We start from the raw sequence: 26,119 nt of genomic DNA, 5'->3' as shown, positions 1-26,119 counted from the left end.
AGTGAGTGGTTGCCGGAGACAGTGTTACCAGAACTACTCTTTGGATTAGTCCGTAGATTTACGGATTTTGTGTACAGGGTGGCTCGAATTCGACGGTCATCATTGGGATTTCGGAAACCGTAAGAGATACAGGATCGGTAAAATGGAGGCAAAGTTGTGCCATTTGATGCTCAATAAAATGCCGTATTGCATATTGAAAAATTCCGAATACTTCCGATTATATTCGAAAAAAAACGAAATTTTCAATTTTGTTTTCTATTGTTTCCTGGCTTTATTTGTTAACTTAAAATGAAAAACACATTTTCATGGCCACTTTTTCTGCTCTATAACTCTGTGTGAATAAATATTGACTCTGACGTTTCGGAATTCTGGCGACCATCATCAGCTTATTTTTTTTAAATACGGACCTGATTTTTTTTTCAATTTAACTCTTCTTTCTAATCCTTTCATCACTCTTAAAACACTATATACAGGGTGTCCCAGAAATACGTACAAATATTTTAACTGGTAGTATAGTTCAACTCCAGAAACATGCCTATGAGGGTTTTTTTGCGAAAAAAAAATTTTGAAAATTCGAAATTTTTTGAAAAAATGTTTGAAATTTTTTTTAGTCTTTTGTTAAAAAACATAATTTCTTGATAATATGGCAACATAGGTATTAGATTAAACTTACAAGAAAGAAAATCCAGTGGTTCTCAGAATTTTAGCAAAAAATATATTTTTTTAAATTTTCAAAACATAATAACTCCGTTATTTTGGACTTATTTGAAAAACGATAAAGAGAAAATATATTTCTTTTATCGAGATCTACCACCCCTTAAAATATTTGCACTTATTTCTGGGACACCCTGTATAGTCACTTTGATATTTGCCGACGTTTCGTACAGAAAATTCCATCACCAGAATATTTTATGCAAAAAAAAATAAAAAATAAAAATGCAATACGGCATTTTATTGAGCATCAAATTGCAGAACTTTGCCTCCATTTAACCGATCCTGTATCTCTTACGGTATCGGAAATCCCAATGATGAGCGTCGAATTCAAGCCACCCTGTACAGTACATTAATAATACGGATTTTTTATTATTAATCAATTTAACATATTATATGATTAAACAAAGAATTTGCACTAGCATGTGACAAAATAGGATGTTTCTGAAATAATACATGGTAAATTTGAGAGTCTATCACAAATGAGAGAATCAGTTTAATAATTGGAATAGATCAGTCTAAATGATTAGATGACAAATATGCATATCAAGGAGATACTTAAATTTACAACACGCTGAATAAATTTCTATATTTTTAATAGCTTTATAACCAATTTGCTCAAAAGAGCCTGGCTTTTCTGCATTTTCTCTTATTGAAAACTTCCAGTTCAAAAATTACCAATAAAATTACAAGTGTACTGAATTAAAATATAATCGGAATATCTGTAAATACTCTACTACTTGAATAATACGGGGTAGTCTTAAATAAGTGCAAATATTTTTACGGGTAGTATATTTCCACTCCACAAACACGTCTATGAGTTTTTTTTGCGAAAATAAAATGAAAATATGGAATTTTTTTGAAACAATTTTGGATTTTTTAATTAACATAATATAGTAAACCAAAAACAACAGTAAATCAAAAAAATAGTAAATCAAAAACATAATTTTTCGATAATATGAAGAAACATGAAGAAAACCTAGAAAAGAATCAGTGCTTCTCAAAATTTAAGCAACTAAAAAGAAAATCTCAAAATTTTTATACCAAAATTGAAATTACCTTCAAACTGCAGTTTTTAGTATGCCTCTATCAAATAAATATTAATGTTATGTAAAAAATATAATTGAAGAAATACTTCTTTGATGCATTTATTGACATAGTAAGCGCGAATCTGGTCCCTTTTTGAACGTTTCCTTGGCCTAAATACTTCTAGCTTTCGGCAATTTAAACTTAACCCTGTCGTGCGGCCGCGGACGCTTATAATTCTTTATTTTTAGTTTGGTTTTAAACCGAAACGTTTAGATTTCTCGTACACGCACGCTTTTCACATGACTCAGGCTTCTGGCTGCACGTGGTTGTTATTGGGGCGAGTGCTACTAGTTCAGGCTAATGGTTTTCACCTATATTTGCTCAAAATTAGTAGGCCAATAAACTTTCGAGTTTAGGAAAAAGTAGTGATAGATTAAAATCACCCGAGATTCTATTTTTATCTTTTTCTAAATGTGTCTTTTAAAATATATTTTTAGTATATTCAAATCATCTGTCAAGTAATAATTAAGGATTTCTATACTAGTATAGTCTAGAAGTACGTCTTAAGAACAGAGCAGCCAGTATTGATATACAGGGTGAGTTTTAAATAAGTGCAAATATTTTTAGGGATAGTATATTTCGACACCAGGGCACGTCTATTTTTTTCCGAATATTTTTTTTTTATTTTTTAGTAAAAGATTTTCAAAATAAAATAACTCGGCTATTTTAGACTTGCTTGAAGAGATATTCTTTTATCGAGATCTACCAGCCCCGAAAATATTTGCACTTATTTAAGACTCGCCCTGTATAGATATAAAATTTTGACATTTAAAGAAGAATACATAAGAAGACTCTAGGCCGTACATACATTTCTATGGAGCGACGTATATACGGAAAAGAGATGAAGTTCAGAAAGAATGTGATCTACAAAATTTTATCCCTCAAATGACAATGAGCATGTCACCTAGCGAGAAACAAGAAATAGCCATCTTATCTGATAGTCAAGCAGCGTTAAAGGCGATCAACTCAGTATCAATCAATTCGAAATTGGTCAAAGAATGCATAGAGAAGCTGAATAAATTAGGCAAAGAAAACAAAGTCCTCCTACACTGGGTGCCTGCTCACCAAGGGATAGAAGGCAATGAAAAAGCAAATAATCTAGCTAGAAAAGGAGCGAACACTCCACTAACTGGACCAGAACCGTTCTGCTTTCCAAGTGGTAACCAACTCAAGGCGGAACTCAAGAACTTGGAAGATTCCATCCGCAACCTGGAATGGGAATCTTGCAATGGTCTAAGACACTCGAAGAAGTTTCTGAGGGCTTACGATCAAGAAAAATCACAGATCTTCCTGGGTCTGAGTAAGAACAATCTTCGGATTGTCACGGGGTTTTTAACAGGACACTGTCTCCTCAATGAACACCTCAGTAGATTGAAACTAAGAAGAAACGGCGAATGCAGATTCTGTGGGGAAGATGGTGAAACACCAGTACACCTCATCACTGAGTGCGCCGAGACGACAACCATTCGTGCCATGAATTTTGGTACGACTGATATTGGAGATGGAGAACTACCCTCTATAAAACCGTCCCAGATACTGGCTTTTGTCAAAGCCCTGGGACTGTATGATGAGTTATGATTCAAGAAAGGGGGACACAATGGATCTGTAAGGTCGAAGTGATTAACCCCCCTCCCACTCATTCTAAATTCAAAAAAAAAAATCAATTCTAGCGAGAAGAACTTTTTTTGCGATGAAGAGGGTAAAAGTCTTGCAGACACCCAAAGTTGGGTAGTGTCGGATTTCTAAAGGCTTTACACCAGAATGCACTCTCGCATTGCTTCAGTCCCTCCTAAAGAGGGTCTAGATTTACTTCATGATGCTCATTGTCTCTATTCTCTATCTTTACAGTTTATTATACTTCATACTATCCAATATAATAACTTCCATTACTTTTCCCCTTCAACTAAATATATTATAATGCAGGTAAGTCAAAGTCCCTGTCAGCGGATTACTATATCGATCGGTAAAACTAAAACCATGTGCAATCCTCCGGATACTTAACATCAATTTTAGAATCTTTTGCAGCCTATACATTATTACTTTTATTTTATTATTTAACAACATTATTAAGTCACCACAGGTCACAAGCCTTACCTACGAACCCAGCTCTCCTCTAACCCTGAGCAACGGATACCTTTTTCTTTCTGTTTGAGTGATGACAGAAAAAGTCGTCACACTGGAAAGTAAAAGACAGATTTTCTAAAATCATGACTTGAGCACAAACGGGAAACTTGCAGTGTACCGAGCAATAATAATCCCCACCATGTTATATGTAAGCGGAACCTGGGAACCGTGCCGTACCACCGGCACATTAACGCATTAAAAAAATTGCAACAGAGTTAGACAACTTAGACAACGCTTAAGAGTCCTCTTAAGTTGTCTCCTAAGATAACTCTTATGAACCAAATGGTTTCACAATGTCTCAAACCTATCGGTCCTTGAAAAAGTTAGCTGCGAGAGCGTTGAAGTGATGATTACTAAATCCCGCTTAAGATAGGCTGGTCACTTATGATGGATGCAAGAAAACCGCCTACCAAAATCTCTTTTTTACGGTGAGCTTATAGACGGTAAAATGAAACCGGATGTACAACTCCAAAGGTACTAGAATATTTTCTACGAAAACTTAAAGGCGATAAACATGCAGAATCAGTGGGAAGAAGCAGTACACAATAGAACGCAATGGAGAAGAATTGTAAACTCAATTAACAGCGGCAACCAAAAAATAGGCAACACAGTAATGAGATTTTTGAATGGCCGGAGTGTGAAAGAGAGTTAATATCACGTATCAGGCTTTTCAGTCACAGAAAAGCTCAGGAAAGGAAACGCATTGCGGAGTAATGGCAGTAGTAGAGGAATGAGAATGGTAGAAAAATTTACCAGGAGGTTGAGACAGGTGAAAAAGTTCAGAGTCGAACATTCTCCAAAGTTTACAGCCTTAGACAAAGAGCCTTTGCCTTAGAGGCAATGATGGGAACATTGTCAAAATTGTAGTGGCTCTACTAACAGGGTTTAATAGGCATCTATGCATGAAACTATGTGCAGATTTTGTCAATCTAAAGAAGGAAAAACAGAACACATTTTTTGTCAGTATGAGAGTCTGGCAAATGTGCCGTTCTTTTTATTACGCAATGATAACTCATTGAGAAAGAGCTATTTGGAGGGTTTAATTTCTAAGTCATTAGACTTTTTGAAAAAGGACAACGGCAGATTGAAAAGGTCGCAAGATCGAAAAACAGACCTAACTACCTCAAAAAGTAAGTATAACCTCCTAAGTATAAATATTAATTAATAATGGGAATGCCAAATAAAACAAAGTCCTCCTACTCTGGGTGCCTGCTCACCAAGGGATAGAAGGCAACGAAAAACTAAATGATCTAGCTAGAAAAAGAGCGAATACTCCACTAACTGGACCAGAACTGTTCTGCTTCCCAAGTGGCAACCAACTAAAAGCGGAACTCAAGAACTTGGAAGACTCCATCCGCAACCTGGAATGAGAATCTTGCAACGGTCTAAGACACTCAAAGAAATTTCTGAGGGCTCACGACCAAGAAAAATCAAAGATCTTCCTGAATTTAAGTAAGAACAATCTTCGGATTGTCATGGGGTTTTTAACAGGACACTGTCTCCTCAATGAAACCCTCAGTAGATTTAAACTAAGAAACAACGGCGAATGCAGATTCTTTGGGGAAAATGGGGAAACACCAGAACACCTCATCACTGAGTGCGAGGTACCCTCTGTAAAACCGTCCCAGACACTGGCTTTTGTCAAAGCCCTGGGACTGTATGATGAGTTATAACTCAAGAAAGGGGGACACAATAGATCTGTAATGTCGCAGTGATTAACCCCCCTCTCACTTATTCTAATTCTAATTCTAAAATGGGAATGCCGGTACGGCACTCGCTGCAAAGACTTATATTGTTTCGACATCAATAAATTGTAAGCAATAAATTCTAGTCTAATAAACCCGAAATGAACATCTATGATCGGATATCGCTAAATGCGGACCTTATCGGGCGGAGAGATGCAAATATAACGACAGTAATTAAAATATTATCGCAGTTTCACGCTTCATCGACCGTAACGTGCAGCCGCTAAAGCCACGACCAGACGACAGGTCATACAAATACGTTCAATATGTATTAATTTTTCCCAGAATGCATTGGCGAATCTATTTTAATAATAAAGGTCTTCTTCCTGGAAGGATTCGAATTAAATGAGGATGCTATTTGAGCAAACAATAAAACTCTGTATTTGACGGAAGTGTTTTAAATTTAAAAGATTTGATATTTCTTGTATTAATAAAAAATATTAAAAAAATGAATGTTTGAAAGAGAGTGTTGAAACTTTTGATGAAATCTTTTGACTGTACCATCATAAACTGTATGAATTTGCTTCAAATTTAGTACAAAGTAAATTTGTTATTGCTAATAGTTGGCGATAATACTTTCTCTTGGTTGGTGATAATACTTTTCTAGTTGGCAAAAAGTTGTAATGTTATGTCAGTGTAACAAATGATTTTTGATAATAAGCTTAATAACTTTTAAATTAATTAACGTTTTGGCTCTAGCAAAATTTGATGCTCTTTAAAGGACAAATAAAGCACTTTTGTATGGAGTAGTTTGGTTTGGTTTGAATTTGGTTTAGAAAATTTTGGTTGGACATTTGAATTAATAACTAAATGTGAGCAAGTCTCGTAATCGTTTGCGAGCTGGAAGATCAAAATGTTTTTTGAAGAGTTCTGTAACTGTAGGCAGCGCCAATAAACATGCTGATCATTTCAATAACGTTGAATGGCTAACAATGGTGGCATATTTGGCTGATATCATTAGTGCCCTTAACGAGCTGAACTTAAGTCTACAAGGAAGAGATCACAACATCTTCCAAGTTGAAGATAAAATAGAAATTATGATAAAAAAACTTGACCTTTGGACTTTTGGATTAATCGTATATATAAAAAAAACTATAATCATTTTCCTACACTGGTAGCGTTTTTGGAATTCTCTGGCAGGGAAATGTTAACGCATGTAGGCAATACCTCCGCGGTTTGAGGACATCTTTTCGGGAATATTTTTCAGAACTCGACAGAAATAAAAACTGGATAGCAGACCCTTTCAACGCAGAAGTTTCAGATATCAACGTCTTGTCAATGGTACAGGAAAATCAATTAATAGAAATATCATGTGATTCAGCTTTAAAATATAATTTCAATGAAATTTCTTTATCAAATTTTTGGGTGAATTTAAAAAAGTTTATAAAGGAATATCAGAAGAAGCACTGATATGTGCTTTTCTCATCCACGTCCAGGCAACGGCCTAGCTACGTTGAAACACCGGTTCCCATTAGAACACCGAAGTTAAGCGACGTAAGGCGATACTGGTGGATGGACGGGTGACCGGTTCGAAACTCTGTATCGTGCTGTTGTCCAAGGGAAAAGTGTAAAATCTATTGATACACACTGCTCATTTACGCCGGTTCGAGGCTGGATGAGATCGAATATCTCGTGAGTTAATTTAGACACTTTCTAAGTCGGTAGGCTACTGACCATGATATGGCCGAGGACCGCGGTTCAGATTCCGCGTAAACAAAGTGGGCCCAGTCCAGATTAGTCCTGGCAGCGAAAAGGAGACTTTGAACTCTTTACTACGTTCATCCACGTCCCTCTGTGAAAAGGCGTTCTCTCCTCTTGTATACATCAAAAACAAATACAGAAACAGATGATAATTGGAATCCGATTTGAGATTACAACTAAGTAAAAACATCAACCCGAATATTACTAATTTAGTTGGAAGAAAGCAGCATTAACCCTCACATTAACACAGTATTTTTAATTTTTATAAAAATGTATTTTTTTTTGTACTAAAATAATTTATCCTAAAATTTCTGTGAGAAAACAATAAACGTAATTTTAATGGGGAGGGGGGGGGGTCCAATTGTTTTAGGTGTCCGCGAACTGAAAAAGGTTAAGAAACGCGGGTATAGACGTAAATTAACTTATTTTGATTCAAAAAGTACATAGTAATTCCTTGTCCATATACACTTTGTATATAAAAATAACATATATTTTGTTAGTTTAATATTTTAGTCAGTTCCAGAACTTTTGTGTTTGTCAGTTACAGAAGTTATTTGGAGAATTAAAAAGAATCTTGTATAAAAATTGACATTGGTTAAATCATTGTTTTGAAGATATGTTAACCATGTTGATTTTCACCTTTCTTGACTTCAAACATTTTTGAACATTTATAGCTGGACAGGTCTTTAAAAATATAATTTTAAGATGATATTAGCGATTCTAGAAGCTTATAAAATCATGTGTCCTAAAATCTTGGCAAATCATCACCATCGTTACCATTTTTATGGCCTTGTCAGCACACTTCTAAAGAAAATTTGCAGGACATTCATCCTCACTGCACGTTGGCCATTTGTTCGCGATTTTTATTGGACATAAATCCGCATTTTTTCACCTCTTTAGTCAATTTTTAGCTCAATTATTTTTAAATGTTTAATTCTGAACTTTCCAAAATTTATGTTCCGTTGTGAGTGGAACATAAATTAAAATAGATGACACGATGACTCTCTTTATGTCCCAAACAAACACAAATAAACGTACTTGTTTTTCGGTTGTATGATATCATGTTCTTGTCAGTATTTTCTTAGCAAATATTCTATATGTATTTTTAATGATATTTCTTTAAGTATCATGTATGAAAGCCATAAAATACACTGTGGAAACAAAAACGAGAAGAGGATTTTATTAATTTGACTTATAAGATAAGGTCATTACTATATAGCGAACGGTGGTGTTATACGGAAACCTATTCAACCTTTATTGAGTGCCTAATTATAATTCATAGCAAAAAGAAAAAATACCTGATAAGTAAAGACAGGAAGATTGTCAATACTGTAGTGGGTCTACTAATAGGTAATAGAAAGCCTAATAAGCATCTAAAGCTGATGTGGTTGATGGAAGTTGCCACGTGTAGAATTTGGACAATTAGAAGAAGAAACGCAAAACTGTATTATTTTATGCAAAAAGTACAAACACGAAATTCCCTAATAAGGAAGCTGACCAATAGCAGATGGGGAGCCGAACCTATCGTGGTCAGAACTTCTGCTCAAGCTCTATGTTTTTCAACTGAATATGCCTACCCATGCAAAAAAGGTGAACATTAACCTGAATGAAATATGCGGAATAGTGACAGGTTCTATGAAACCCACCTCCTTAGAAAACCTTTACATGGCCGCAGGTTTTACAAGCCGAGATTTATGCAGAAAATCTCATGAACATACTGAGAAGCTAAAACAAACTTTTGATGTTCGTCACTCAATTTTTGGCCAAGAGTGTGGCCCACGTAGACCTAAATCCCGACGCCGTTTCGTAAGCCACGTCCTGGATGAACTTTCCTCCCACTACTCACTTAGGGGGGACCCACTAAATGGTGTTTCTAGCGACTGGAAAACCTGGAGAATGCTCAACAGTATCAGAACCGGGGTGGCCACAGTAAATTTCAATCTGATCCAATGGGGTCTGCGGGATATAAATGATGACAAATGCGACTGCGACGCCTTTCAGGACATGGAATATCTTCTTCAATGTCCTGCTTGCCCCCACAAATGTACCCTCGACGAGATATGGCTGGCTAAACGGGAAGCAGTGTACGTAGCCCATTACTGGGCTAACAAACTATCATCAGGATACGAAAAAGTAAAGTAAAGTACGTTTAGTTTTAGAGAACGTTTAGTTTAGTTAGAGTAAAGTAAGTATGTCAGTGCTATCGCGAGGCAAGTGTGCTGTTCTTTGTATTAGGGCATTGGATAAAGAGCTATCAGGAGGGTTGAGTCCACAAATTATTAGACTGTTTGAAAATGATAGGACTGGAGAAAGAAATCTAAAGATCAGAAGATCACAATAGATCTGTAAAGGTTGCAGTAAAACAATAGCCACCTAAAAAATGAACCTAATCATAAATTAATATAACCATAGCAAAGATCCATAGTTCATTCAATGTTTGGTATGTAGTGTGAGTATACCCAATAAAGGCCCTGGAAACAACAAGAAAGAACATGCTTTAATTTTTTTGATTTGTAAAATCTGAATATTTTTCTATATTTTTAACTCTAATTTTAATTACCTATCTAAAGTTATATTTAACATTTCTGGGACTGTGTAAGTATTGCTGACGTTAATGTCAATTTTTCTGTTTCACTATTATATTTAAAAAATAAATTATACTTGTCTTGAAATATAACGTGATGTGGGAAAATATTCCTGAACCTAGAAAAAAAAGTATCAGAGACATTCTATTAATACATATATACATAAATCCATGACGCAAAATATAAAGATGTATTTTTGGTTTCAAGAATAGTCTCCCAAAAAATATGCTGAGTTTAATTTAAGCTTTTTTAAGTTTCACTCACTGAAAACTATATGAATCGTATTAGATTAAGATTGGCTGTCACAAAAATCGGTGGTTCTATGGCAAAAGGTCCTGTATCGAAATTTTGGCGTATTTATTGTTACATTATATAATATGGCAATAAGTTTGATGATCCATAAAAATCATATGGTTCCATTTGGCTTAAGATGCCAAATGGAACCTTTTTAACCCAAATGGAACCATATGATTTTTATGGAATTCGAAATTTTGGGCAAAACACGTTTTTCACATCACAATAAGATTTCGAGAGAGGACCTTTTGCCATAAAAAAAGTAATGGAAGTATTTTTTTTTTCTAAATTTTATTTTCTTTGTGGCATAAGAGAGAAGCTATAAAGCAATAATTTACATAGACAACAATATTAGACATACATTAATAATCCAGGTAACAGATGTTATCCACAGAGTCAAATCCCTCAAATGGCAATGGGTAGGGTACCTGGATAGAAGAACAGATAACAGATGGAGGAATTAAGAGACCTAGAAGAAGACTGAACCTCAGATGGGACCATGATATTAGCAAATAGCAAGGATAACTTGGGCCCGCATAGCCAACAATGGGTCCAACTACAAAGAGAGTTTCTAAATATGTGAGGGAGGCTACATCATAATTGGAAATGGTTGAATAAGCTGAAAATGATGATGATAATGATGAAATACTCTCAAAATAATTAAATGATATTATATATCTAGAGACAAGTAAACAAAATGAGAAGAGTGAACAAACATGATATCCTTGTGACTGAAGAAGGATAGCATGAAATCCGTCGTGGTTGCTATAGTGCCTATTGTAATACATACTGAGTACAATAACGCTTAAGATGTTCAATACTAATACAGAATTCTAATACATTTTTCTCAGCGAGATTCAAGTGAAAGTGTGTTCTTAGTGTGAAGTATCTCTATCTCTTAGTGTGAAGTATCTACGATATAAGTTAATAGTTACAATATCTTATATCCAAGAATTATTAAAAGTTGTTTAATGTAATAGTTTGTAATGCAGTAGTCTATAGACTAGACAGATGCAAAAATGTAAATAAAATTACATTAACTTGGCTTGGAGCTGTTGAAAAAATCATGAAATTTGCTATTTCTCAATCAGTATATTTTCACAAATGAAGTTACATATTGTTCAGCAATTATATCTTACACAAACACTTAAATTTTTTTCATATGTTTTAGAAATATTGAAGCATAGTGACTCACCTTATATATTTCCATCTATAGATCTCGCTAAATAAGAAATTCGCACATACACACCGTTAATAAGTCATTTGAACGAAATAAAATGAGATACCAATGGATACGTTTTGAATAAAAAAATATATTGCAGAGTTTTTACAGTCTGTACACCGGTACATCTCGTCAGAAGAAACTACTAATAACGAGATTTCGATCATTGGATGCCGACTGTTCGTGTGTGTATCTTTGGTGGAGCCTTGCTAAGTGGTACTAGAACCTTATATGGATGTAACAATGTCGTGACTGGAGTACCAATAAAATATCTGAACGAAAACAATGTTACCATTTGTTAATAATCAGTTAAAAATGTTTCAAATAATTAGACAGTATTTTAATAACTTATTTAAAGCTTGAATAATTAGTTTAAATTAAGATATCTTAAAAATTACCACCATAAATAAAAATTAGTTCTGTTTTTGGTATCTATTCTAATTATTGATCCACTTTTAATAAATTTAAAACAACAAAGGTGATAGTTTTAACTTGGTATCTAGCTGATTTTTCCTAGTTATTACCGTATGATCGAAAAAAAAACGGCTTCAAAGACGGCTGTTGAATGACAATCCATGATAATCAATCCCTAAAAAGGTCATTTACTAAAAATTATATATATATATATATATAAAACTTATATATAAAAAATTAACACTAATTATAGGAAAATTAAAAAAGAATAAAACCACAGATAACTTGATAGAACGATTCGAGACACAAATGTATTTCCAAAAAATATGTTTTTCTGGAATTTTAAAGCAGGTACACCATTTAAAAATCATTTTTACTCAATATAAAAATAAATGACAAACTTCTTAAGGTCAGCTAGCAGTAGGCAAGTGCCATTAATAAATAAAAAAAAGTACAAGCTAAGTAAATTACGTCTAGGGCTTGACCGTGCCAAAATTGTCGTCGATAGTCATTGACCCTGTTTTTTTTTGATCGTATGGTATTTGTCAGTTTACACCCTAATTCTCTAATCTCTGTGTTGACCAATGACTGTCAATTTATTGTTTAAACAATTAAATTCCTAAACCTTAATAACGCAAATTCTTTGTCCGTGTTGCGACAACAATACGCAACCTATTTGCAATCTAAACAAATTATTGCTTGTATAAATTTTATCGTAATAGAAATATATGTATCAAAAATATGGAGTAATGTGGTAAACTATTTTCTAAGAAAGCTGATAGAACAATAACGAATAGACACACTTGATTTTTTTTTAATAAATATAATGTAGAAGTTTACATATTAATTTGAATAAAGTTTAAGAAAACGTATTGTGAAATTTTAAATGAACATAATGTAGCACTCATAATTTGTTATTTTTATATTAATTTGTTATGATCAGAAAATTGCTATACACCTGATTTTAAATTATTTTTAATTTTAGAACTAGAATTAAATTTCTCATTCCTTATATTACCGGATTTAACACCCTATACTTCTTTTTTGGGGACATCCATTGTTTATAAAACACAACCTATTGATATTGATGATCTTAAAAGGCGAATTACAGCAGAACGCCGGTCAATTCCCGGTGAAGTTTTCCGTAATGTTAGGGAGGAGTTTGAAAACAGACTTTATTATTGTTTACAGGAAAATTAACAACATTTTGAACAACTTTTAAGATAGGGCATAAGTGGTGTAATCTTCTAATCATTTGTACTACAAGGAGACCCATTGCAATAATTTTTGTGTAGACACTAGCCTGAAAACCAAAATCTCAATGCAGGCATGTTTAATTGTTTTTGCAACTTTGAAGCACGATTATTTGAAAACCCCTGGACAAAAAGCAATAAAGTAGGATGAAAAGAGAATTAAACGCCCTTTAAGACGATGTGCCACTTGACCCCCATTCCCATTTAAGATTGTAAGGTTGACATCTACCCCTCTTAGGGGGTTGAAAGGAAAAGGCTAAAAATATTCATTTAAAGTGTTTCCCTTACAAATAAAATTGACGTGTCTTTCCGATTTTTCATATTTTTAACTGCAAGATTGTTATTAAGGGTGGGAAGTGTTAAAATTGACACAGTGTATATAGTAAACACTATTAGTTTCATTTTCCCACAATAAATGAATAATACATTTTATATACCTATGTGTTATTAGTTAGTTTAATGACAAGAATGAAATGATTTTGAGAGACAATGTCAAAATGATTATTAAGATCATTTAATAGATATATGCTACAGGGTGACATAGAGTGATAAAACTTTGCATTGATCAGTTTATTACTTTTTCTTAGCATGTTTAATTCTTAAACACTATCATCACAAATAACAAACACGAATGGGGTTGAAAAAGCCAAATGTAGACTTTGTGGGGAAGTAAATACATTAAGTGACATTTTATATTTACTAAATTAACTTTTACTACTTTAGTTAAAAACATATCTTGATAATATGGCAACATATGTAGGTAGTATATTAAATTTACAAGAAAAAAAATCCAGTGGATCTTAACATTTAAGCATAATAAGCATCATACTGTTATGTACAAAAATAGTAATTTTTTTGTTTAGAGTGTGCTCACCCTCCCTAAGATCTCACTAGCAGCCACTTTTTGAGAAATTAAAATAACATTTATTCAAAAAAGAATTTGAGAAATTAAAATAACATTTATTCAAAAAAGAATTCATGATAGAGAATCAATTAAATTCAAAAATATTTTAAGTAACATTGAAATTGGAAAAACCGTTCCATTGCGCAAAAACCAAATATACCGAGAAAGTAAAAATAATAACTGGCAAATAATTCAACTGGAATCAAACTTTATTTTTATCATTACGTATATATCTATTTAGTGTTCAGATCTTCAGACGATAATCCCTTGAGTCGATATGCGAATAATAATTTTCTTTTGATTTTTAAGTCTTAAGTCTTCTTAAGACCTAGTCTCTATTGATCTGATTTGATAAATATAAACAATCATATAAAGCTGATCCAGCGAGAGAAGTAACAAGCGGGTGTGTGGCCGAAGGAAACATATATTACATTTCAGAAATCTGCCTAAGATAATAGCCCGATCTTGTCGTGTTAGCCACATCCAAAATTCCAAACATACGTGCTTTGATTAAGGCTTGATTAAGGTTTGCAGAGCTTCAGCATTTGCCATAAAGTAGCAAGCAATTTGTTACAAAACCATATAAATTATATATCATTGTAATCACAAAACTTCAATCTATTTCCATATTGTAACGGAATTTTAAATTATGTCTTTATTTTCGAGAAAATTTAGTGCAAACATAAGGAATATTTTTTGATGTTTGACCATCAAAATCTAAAAAATAAAGAAGTTGTATAAAAATGTACTACAATACGGATATAATACAATTCTTTATTTTTAATTTCCTTCTTCATTTGTGTAAAAATACCTAGAGAGTTTTACAGGAAACGTTAAATGCCGAACGCTTATTTTGCTACTTTTTCGGACTAGTGAAATGAACTCTTAAGAAAGTTTAAAATAAATTTAACATAACCTTACATTATCCGGTTATGGGCTTTAGAAGTTTCCTGGCATCCAATTGAGCCAATAATCTGTCACTGGGCACTATTTTTCCCGGCACTATTTTTCCAAAACAAAAATTTACTACGATGCGCTTGGAAAACCTACACAACGACACTCGAAACTTTGTTTAGAAAGTATAGATTAAAATTTTATTGCGTGAAAGGAGGCGGTTTCAAAAATTGCGAAAATTTATGCAGAGACTGCCGAGATAGCTAGCGTACGTTGGTTTTGCCAAGCGATCCGAAATTTTATTTATGTTCCAATAACGCGAAGATATATTTAAACCTGGAAAACTGTGTTTCGGAAAGATAAAAATAACAATTTGATAATTCTATGTGACGTGTTGGACGACTATAAAGCTTTTGTTTTTAAGTCGGACATAAAAAAGTTTCACCGTAATATATATTTCCTTTTTTATATTCACTTTATTGTGTGATTCTTTTTCGTGTCACTCAATATAAAAGCTTCACATTCATAACTGACAAAGTGCTTCTTAAAAATTTTGGCGTATATATTATTTTACTTCCGTCAACTGGACTGGACCAACAAAGGATTAAAAATAGATGGAGAATATCTTCGTTGACAACATAGTTCTAATTGCTAATAGTCCTGAAAAATTACAAACACAAATTAATGAACTAAATACAGCCACAATAAAGTCCCACATAGCACGTCCAAATGAAATTACGTTTCTACAAGGGAGACACATGAGAAACAACATATGTTAAAGTGAACCTAAGTGTTCATCTAGTTCTAACAGATATATATGAGATACACGCAGGTTTATATTGATAGAATTGTGTGATACAGTGTTTACTAGTTGTATACCGTATGCACTCAAGATTCTAAAGAGTTTTTTGTAACGTAACAAATAATTATTAAAATGATGAAATCTGGCGTCGGTATATGAGACATACAATGTATAATATATATAGTATATGTATGTGTGATACTTCGTATCATAGTTGTGCCTATAGTATACACCTTGTAAAAATGTGACGTATACACATAATATAAAGATCTATATAGACACATTGTAATAGTGTACTGTTGTGTCTACATTCTAGCATGAAATGAAGGTGTGCGCATGCGCGGATAACCTCAGCGTAGATACACCGACCAAGTGTATCTTATGTGTCCTCTCTCCTTTCTCCTTTCTAGGAGTGGTATGTATTAGCAGCCATTATTGTTTTATCATTCGGAAGCTCTATATAAATGTTCTGTTTGTGTGCAGTTTAAAAGAGATTTTATGGTAAGTACAAGTTTTTAATTACCTTGTTACACCTTCCGAAGAGTATTATTAATATTATAGCAGCGACTCTTCCCTTACTCGATACCCAATTTACCAAATTTTGACTCCAATGAATGAAAACTCCAAATATTCTCGTATAATGATAAAGAGGTTAGCTGAGTTAGCTCTGCAATATATTTTTTTTTAATTTGGAAATAATACAAATCTAAATGGACCATAGAAAGAAAGATTTAAACACTTCAAAGAACTTCTTACACTGATATTTGGTTATTGATGGATCAATATGGAGGTATGTTTAATATTCAATAATCAGTTTCATATAAAATTTAAGGGTGAGATTGTTAATCTGGAAATAAAATACAACAAAGTCCAACAGAGTGCTCGATGAATGAGTATGCTAATAAACCAACTGCTTGGAGGAAAAAGAGGAGAAAAAAATGACTAAACGAGGTCCACCGAATTGTGGCGATATACCAGTGTTTACCATTTTAGTATGTTGTTATACTAGGTACTTATATTTTTAATACATTTTGATACAAATTCTGTTCTTTTACAGTGTTTTCTTCTTCTGATTTCTGCAGTGTAAATAATTATTATTATTGTGTTATTTGCGCTATTGCGTTCCATTCTATAAAGAAATATAAGAATTTTATTTTTTAACCACTTAATCCATTTTATGGATGAAAAATGGTACATTTAATACAAAACAAAAATGGAACAATTTTAAGGCTACTTCTCTTGAACTTACGATCGAGATACTTTTGGTAAATACAAAGTTTTGCCTTCCTAATTTTCGTTCTAAAAAGATATAATTGGTATCATTGAATAAATATTTCTTAAAAAGAACGAAAAGTTAGGCATCAAAACTTGTATTATTTCCTAAATTCGTTCATAAGAAGTAGTTTTATCTAGCACAAGATACTACTAGCATACGAAGCAAAATACATACGTATACACGCGGTAGTCACAACTGCAATGTGTAAACATAGTTTAAACGTAATACACAAGCACTGTGTATCCTACGGCACATTGTGTAACCCTTCTTTTGTGTATACGTAAATGCTATACTGTGGCTACATTGTGTGAGGCGGACGTTTAATCTTGGTGCATACGTGTTGAACTACAATGTGTAAACGTAGCATATTTACATCGGAGGAATTGTGTCACCCTGTGTCTACATCTAATAATGTAAACACATCTTAAATGTGATTTGATGTGCTGTATGGGGTAGGTCTGAAAATGAATTTAGCAAAAACTAAAGTAAGGTACAACGAACTAGTGGAAAGAAAATACATTCTAAATAAATAACACAACACTGGAAACAGCAGAAGCTGTACATATATTTGGGACAACTAATACACAGCTCGGAATCTCTACTAACAGAAATCAATAGAAGAGTTAAGTTAGCATGTAGTACTGTAGTACTAATGGAAGAAACTCAATCATATTTAAATCTAGAATGCCACTCTATCTAAAGAAAAAAATATTCGCCCAATGTTTACCTACTACCAGTCATGACTTTTGCATGCGAAACCTGGACACTTAAAACGGACATCATAAGGGTGCAGGTCGCACAACGCTCAATTGAACGAAATGTGCTGGGAATAACCAAGAAAGAACGTAAAAGAGAGTGGATACGACAAAAGACCCAGGTAATAGATGTCATCCACAGAGTCAAATCCCTCAAATGGCAATGGGCAGGACACCTGGCAAAAAGAACGGCCAACAAATGGAACACAAAAATTACAGCATGGTACCCACGAGGAATTAAGAGACCTAGAAGAAGACCGAACCTGAGATGGGACCATGATATTAGGAAGTTGATAGAGATAACTTGGGCCAACATAACCAACAATAGACAACAATGAGCCTCACTACAAAGAGAGTATCTAAATATGTGAGGGAGCCTACCACCATAATTGGAAATGGTTGAATAAGCTCAAAATAATGATGATGATGATGATTATTTTATTTTTAAGATAGAAAAAATACAGTGGTTCTCAAAATTTTAGCATAAAATATATTTTTTTAAATTTTCAAAGTAAAATAACTCGCTTATTTTGGACTTATTTGAAAAACGGTAAAAAGAAAATATGTTTCTTTTATCGATATCTATCAGCCCTGATAATATTTGCACTTATTTAAGACTCGCTCTATATATTAGTTATGATTAAAACATATTAATTCATTTGTCACATTTATTAGGACGTATATAACAGGCGTAATTTAGGTTAATTGGGTTAGAATATACGCCTATTCTTTAAATTATTTTATATTTTGTGTGTCTAAGTAAAATGCGTAGGATTATCTGTCTACAAATAAATAAGAACATATTAAATTATAGAAGACAGGTGGTGCCAAATAAAATGCATTATAAGAAACATAAATTATTTAAGTAGTATGTTGTATGTTGAAGGAAACATCTTTCAAGTGTATAATTTTAAATGGCTTTAAAAAATATGTTATATGAAATAAAATTAGGTATATTATTAGCTATATAGTGTATTCAAGAGTAAAATAAAATTAACAAAAAAGCTTATATTTTGATATGATATTTAAGCTAATAATATGTTTATGGCGTTCATATATTGTGACAAATATAGATATCCCTAACCTCAAAATAAACAAGTTCGCATTAATAAAAGTGTACTGTCAAAACAATGGCGACTGGAGGTACGCGTTTGAAGTAATATATTACTTCAGAACGCACAAAATATATAATAATCCCCTTCTGACAAGAGCTCTAATAAATACGGTGAGATTTGTCCAATTGTCTAAGAGCGAAGATTTATTTCAGCAATACTGGTTATACCATAGACTTAAAATAAAATATAGACTGAGCATCTCATTCATAAATAGCTGGAACATGCGGTCAGACAATGTCTTGTTATTGTTTTAGGTTATAACGAGTGCGACACGAGCGATAGATAAGTTGTCTCTGTCGTAACGGTCGTTCCCTGACGACTCTGCCGAGAAACACAACACTGTCTGTCGTTTCTCAAGTACACCTGAACTCTCCGTATCATAGCCGGGTAAAATTTTTTTATTTTAATGAAGCTATATTTAAATTAAAAATATATCTATCGTATTTAAACTTTTTTATATTTTATTAAGATTTAGGACAGGTTTTTTAAATAAAAGTTTAGAAAAAACGCCTTAGAGTCCAAAAAGGATAAAAATAATAAAATACACGTTATAGAAGAAATTTTATAATCGAAATTACGTAATTTTTGAAATTAATAAAAAATTATTAATTTTAGTCAAACATTTACAACCCCTAATATTAATCAAAACAGGATCTATTCCACAGATATAATAGAATCGGCGACAGGGAGAGAAAAAAAAATATGATTGTTGTAATTTTTTTTCTGGTTAAGTGATGTCTTATGTAAATTAGAGAAAACATAAATCTGTTCCATTAAAGTATGCTAATGAGTCACCCTTGTTCCATTTGAAAAATTGACATAATATGTATGATTAAAAATCGATTTGTACATCTTTTAACTGGACTAGACAAGACACGAAACCTATTAGACGATCAAAACTATTTTTCCAAGGCTCCTTGATTAAAACTTAGTGTTTTTAACAACACCATGGCACCCTGGATTGAAATTTAAAATAGGATATATTTTTAAGCGACAATGTCAAAAGTTGACATATGATATGTCATTCTATTCAGAGTGTCATTTTTTATCGAATAAAGTAGCAATATACCGAGGGTGCCTTTAAAAATCAAAAGATGTAATCATTTCGGTGAAACAGGAAGAGACCAAAAACAATTGAATACGTCAATAAATCCTAATTTATGTCATATACCTACTAACATACAAATCTGTTATCTGAAATTATATAGTATCTGATTTATATAGTAAAAAGATATTTTATCTGAAAAAATAAAAAAGTTATAGGGGGTGAGCCACTTTTGAGACGACCCGGTATATTAAAAAATATTGTTTCATAATGTAATATCATTTTAAAATTCTTGTATGTTATTTTAGATTCTGAAGATAATTTTAGAATAAACCGGAATATATTTTTAATAAAAATATTATTAATTATTAACAGGGTTATAATTATGATTTTGTTACAATGTAAGTAAGTAAATAATGTAATGTAAGAGAAAAAATTCAGATTTTACATTTTACTAAAATGTTATCTAAATAAGCGCTTTTCTACAACAACGCCACTGACTCCCAGTGGGTAAATTGAGAGTTTCCTGCCGGTCAAAAGTCGTTTCAAGACTTAAATGGATTATTTAAGTCAAATTTCTTGCAAATTTGGCACTGCCGAACCATATTTTATAGTTCTTGAACAGAAAAAGTCAATAAAATAAACACTTAAGGACTACAAGCTAAAAAAATGCGTTAATACAACCGGGGAGATAGCGGCAACTAAGCTTTACCGCACAGGTGCAACATGTACTACAAGGTAATAAATGAATGAATAGGCTCCCTCGCCCCTAATCGGTGTTGTCATATTGTAAAGAACTTATCCTTTTTAAACAGTATCCGACTTATAACTTAGTAGTATAAGGACTATTTAATACATCTATGGAATATTAAAACCTACTTTATTAAACTGTAGTATTAATATCTCAATATATGTGTATAACAAGAAAAAAAATATTGATAATATTAAAGACGTGACAACATAGGCTGGATGAGGAAGGCGCGGTCGACTGTACCCAGAAGTAAACATATGTACAAAAAAGATTGTTTGTCCGCGTTGAGATGTAAATAGTGTAGTCTATATTTTATTTTAAGTCTATGGGTTATACGCAATGTTTCCAACATAATGCTAACAACACCAAGTGTCATCATCAAATTTGGTATTGATATTCTAGCACAATTCTCCAAAAGGTGTATAATAAAGAATATTACCATAAAATGTGGTAGATTTGCGTCCTTATGTTATACAGGGTGAGTCTTAAGTAAGCGCAAATATTTTTAGGGATAGTATATTTTGACCCCAGAAAAACGCGAAGTTTTTTTTCGCGAAAAAAAATTGAAAATTTGGAATTTTTTCTAGTTTTTAGTTAAACAAACATAATTTCTTGATAATATGGCAACATAGATAGTAGATTAAATTTACAAGAAAGAAAACCCAGAAAATATCCAGTGGTTCTCAAAATTTAAGCAAAAATTCATTTTTTAGAAATTTTAAAAGTAAAATAACTCGGTTATTTTTCTGGTTTTAAACTTGCTAACTCCATTGCATATCAAAATAAAACTCTAATTTACCATCATCAGCAGATGGTTAAAACTTTTTTTGGGATTTTATAGAACTTTTCTGCCAAAATGAGATCGTAAAAAAAATTAAAATAAAAAAGGAAATTTCTGTTTTCCCCATATTTCCGGAAAGTACAAAGAGAAGTTCAATTACTGAACTGGATTATCATTAGGTACAGAGTACTTTGCTCCAATCTGAGCCATCTTGTATCTCTTACCGCTTCTGAGATTCCGATAGTCAGAGGCAAATTTGAACAACCCTATATGTTGTTCTTTAGAACAAATTCTGTTATAATTTCTTACGATAATATACGCAGTAATATTACATAATAATACGTAAATTAATATTTTAATTATTTTTAATATTATATAATTATAGATCTCGACTTGATCATTGTAATTAATAGCTTGGGATAGTTACGAAGTACTTTAATATTTTTATGTTCTATCTATTATTTATATTACCTATACCAAAAAATCCAACGACGTTATTATTAATATTATTTAATTATTAAATTCATGAAATGAATTAAAATGTTATTATCAGTGAAATTTCGTTAAATTATAGCCAAATCTCACTTAAAATTTTAACTATTTCATTGTAAATAAATATTACTATTAGTTATACACTCTATATATACACATTTATTCAGTACCATTTATTTTTTAAGGTAACGTTCTTCCAAACAGGTTTTCTGAACGAATCATCTTGATCGTTAACGGACTTTTATTTACTTAAAAGTTAATTTGCATTTTTGAATTAACCGCCGAATTTTTTTTATTGTCAGATTTAACGAATTTGTTATTGAACGAAATCGCAGTCCTGATGTAATCAACATTTCTATCACAAATATAATGAAATGTTTGAAGATTGGTTCTAATTCTTACTTTTATAACATGTTGATGAAGAAAAAAAACAAATTGAGCATATACCTACTGTGTGTGCTTATTTCGTTTTTAATTAGAAGGTATGGTAAACCACAATAAACATCTGTGGCAGTGAAAGCTTCATAGTGATAATGACATTTGGTTAAAATACAAATATACTTAATATTATATTTTTTATTAACTTTGACACTAAAAACAGAAACAACTCAAATTATAATCTTTAAGCATTTTATAATTAGATGCTATTATAAAATTGAGATTAAACAAAATCGTTGATATTTTAGTTTATTACATTGTCCGACAATTTTATTTTAATTTAACGTGAATTCATCATTCATCAAAAATACTTATTAAATATCTCAATTTTCTTTCGTTTTATGAATAAACGTAGATAATTTCAATCTTTAGTTTAGCAACAAATTGTATGTAGGTGGACATTATGATATTATGATATTACTTCTTTGAAATCTTTATTCTCTAAAATCATCCTGCATCTACTGGATCTTGAAGATATTTTTTCTTTATATTGCAGAGCTGGAAAAACAAGGGAAAGGAAAAAAGCAAGATTTATATGAGAACATGATTAAGACATGGCAAGAAGAGTGGTCTAATGAAGAAGCCACAGCAAGCTGGACAAGACCCCTTATACAGGGTGAGTTTCCTACGATGTTCTCTATGACTTCATAAAAAGCGCCATTTTTTAAGTTTTTCGGCGATATAAGCTGTAATATGTTTTCTTTGAAAAATTACCGAGTTATTGCTAATTCTTATAATATTTAAACAATTTCACATAGTTAGCCATGGAAACAAGTTGAATCGTCGTTGCTCTAAGAAATATTAAACTGTCACATCCAAACTTTGTAACTTAAAATAAACAAAAATTGTAAATATCAATTTTTCAACTGAAGAAAAGTGTGTAGGATTATTATTGGTTTAACTTTTCTGGGCATTTCTGGACAATTTCGAGGAGGCGTTTTTTAGAGAAAGGTTTTCAAGACATATTAGAAAAGTTAAATTAGTTATAGCCAATTCTTATCTTTCTTGACTAATTTCACTTAGATTGCATGGTATTCTTATTCTGTTATGATTTATAACTTTATAAATGTCAGAATATCTTATTAAACGGTTCTTTACAATTTACATTACACGAACTAAAACTTACAAAAATAACATCACTACATACACTTCAAGTTATTTTACAAAATGTTCAAAAAATCCGCCATTGTTTTTAGTTGCATCTTTTTAAAACTGAATTACTACCTATTCTCACAGAAGGACCGGTCGACTTAATTAAACTTCTCTCGTACCGCCACTTCGAGTGCCTCTCTTAATTCATAAGGTTTTTTGTAAACCTTGTCGTTAACCATACCGCATAAAAAAATCTAAAATGGATAGGTCAGGTGATCGAGGCCCATGCAATTGGTTCAGCTCTTTCTATCCCTGAGTCTAAATAATTATGATATAAATAATGTTTAACATTTCTTTCATTTTAGGGGGGGGGTCATAATGAAAGTCATGTTGGAACCACTCTATTGATGCGCGAGTATCTACACGCTTTTCTTCAGTTGAAAAATTCATATTTACAATTCTTGTTTATTTACAAAATTTGGATCTGACAGCTTCACATTTCTGAGAGCAATGGCGATTGAACTTGTTTCCATGGCTAATTAAGTGAAATTGTTTAAAAATTATAAGAATTGGCATTGGAATTCAGTAATTTTTCGAAGAAAACATATTATAGCTTATATCGCTGAAAAGCTTAAAAAATGGCGGTTTTTATGAAGTCATAGCTAACTATGGTTTCCATTTAAAAAAACATGTTTGTGTCATAATATGTCAAAAATGACAGGCTTTAGAAAAAAACGAAGGACACAATCTCATTAAGGATGCGATTATCTACAACTTTTATCTGAAAACGTTTTGTCTAAAATATATTATAATGGAATTAGGGACAATTTTTAAAATAGTCGAAATTTGTTTTTTTCGAAATATCTAGTAAGCCATGCACTTTTTCAAAAATCTGAAAGGCGCATATTTATGACCCCACAAAACTGCAATTCTTTCCCTATTTAACCGACTCTCTATCTCCAGTAGTTTCCGAGATACCCATAGAGAACATCGTAGGTACAACTCACCCTGTATCCAATATAGAGCCCTGGGTCTCCAGAAGTCATGGCAAAGTTGATTTCTACCTAACACAAGTATTATCCGGACATGGATACTTTGAAGCTTATTTTAAACGCTTCCCTCTTAGGGATACGGATACTGGTTGATAATGCCGAACACACATTTTTCCTTTGTGCAAGATGGAGCTTCATTAGACATGTTGTAGAAGAGAATGTAGGTAAACTAACACCAGATAACCTAATCGACACCATGCTGAAGAACGAAATATTCTCGTAGGAAATAAGCAAAATGGCTAAGGAAATCCTTATGGAAAAAAGAAGAGAGAGAGGAAGTATAGTCCGGTAGGTCTAAACCCACTACATAGAACAGAACATCTACATAGAACCCTCCTTCTGAAGTAATGCTAACGCGGTTCCAGAAGGAGACACATAAAATTTCTTAGGGTTGTTTTAGTTAGTAAAAGTCTGACACTACTTCGGTTATCTTAAAAATTATTGAATCAAGTAATATTTGAATATCCATCTTTGGAATCTTTATTCCCTAAAATCATGCTGCATCTACTGGATCATGAAGATATATCAATTTTGCATATAACCGTCTACACCGAAAGATAGGTAAGGGTTAAATTTATCATTAAATTTGACCAGATTGACTACAACAGGATTTTGCGGCCTGGTTGGTATATTTCTATTGTAAAGCTTGCTCATATTAGTTGTATACCATTTATTTTTTATTATTTTTTAAAAGAAAATTTACTATGTTGTAGTATCGTCACAAAGTAACGTTAAAAGTGAAAGTTTTTTTGAAAAGTTTTTAATTAAAATAACAGCCTGTTATATATTTACTTATTTATATTTTACGTTGCCATGGTATACTCAAAATTACATATTATTTCTTTTCTTCATTTTTATGTTTATTATTGAAGACAATATGTTACCATATGTAACATATTTTCTATAATACAGCTGCTGTATGTTAATATTTCGCGATTCAATATTTTTACGTTAGAGGAAAAGTAAATTTCAACATCCAACTATAATTTTCTAGAATTATTAATTATTGAAAGAAATTAGTAAACCTGTTAGTATTATACATTCAGTTATATTGTAATAGCTAAAGAGTAATAATTTATGTATGTATAAACAATATGTTATAACATAAACATATTGTTTTTTACCCGAATTAAGTAAACAGGGTCCGGTAATAGTGCGTCGGGCATCTGTAGTTCCTAGAATAAAAACTTGAGAATTTTGTTTAAGTGCAAACACAAAGTATGTACCAGGATGTATTTCAGGAAAATATTTTAACTTCTATTCTTCTTCTCGTCCGTTAACTCTCGAAAGAGTATGGTGACATCATGTCCCAATTGCTCGGATCGTTGTTCTCCATCCCTCTCTATCTTGAGCGGCTATAGAAGGCTCTCGCAAGCCGTGATCAATAATTTCTTTGGTTTGGTCCACCCAGCGCGTCGGAGATCTTCCTCTTGGTCGTTTGCCATTAATCTTCCATTCGATTATAATTTTTTCCAGTCCATCTGTACTTCTCGAAATGTGCCCGAAGTACCTAAGGTATGACTGGTTTATTTTGGTTGAAAGTCTTGCCTTAGAAATGATACGTTGGTCCGATGTTCTGTGTAT

At 32.3% G+C, this 26,119-nt stretch overlaps 1 protein-coding gene across 4 annotated transcripts in view; it reads right to left on the bottom strand.

Annotated features, from left to right (window-relative positions):
* The window catches only part of LOC115887760 (putative mediator of RNA polymerase II transcription subunit 26), a 151,651-nt gene that overhangs the window by 30,424 nt on the left and 95,108 nt on the right, over window positions 1-26,119 (bottom strand). The window contains exon 1 of one of the 4 annotated variants that reach the window (XM_030907256.1): window positions 14,964-15,129. The exons of the other annotated variants lie outside the window; for them this stretch is intronic. The gene's annotated coding sequence lies outside the window, so the exon portion shown is untranslated. Of the gene's footprint in view, window positions 1-14,963; window positions 15,130-26,119 lie in introns of those variants that run through there. 4 annotated transcript variants of the gene reach the window in all.

This window comes from Sitophilus oryzae, unplaced genomic scaffold (assembly GCF_002938485.1).
Source record: "Sitophilus oryzae breed Bouriz unplaced genomic scaffold, Soryzae_2.0 scaffold_637_pilon_pilon, whole genome shotgun sequence".
Lineage (NCBI taxonomy): Eukaryota > Metazoa > Arthropoda > Insecta > Coleoptera > Curculionidae > Sitophilus > Sitophilus oryzae.
Note: the sequence above shows the minus strand (reverse complement) of the source record. Positions and strands in the feature narration are given on the sequence as shown.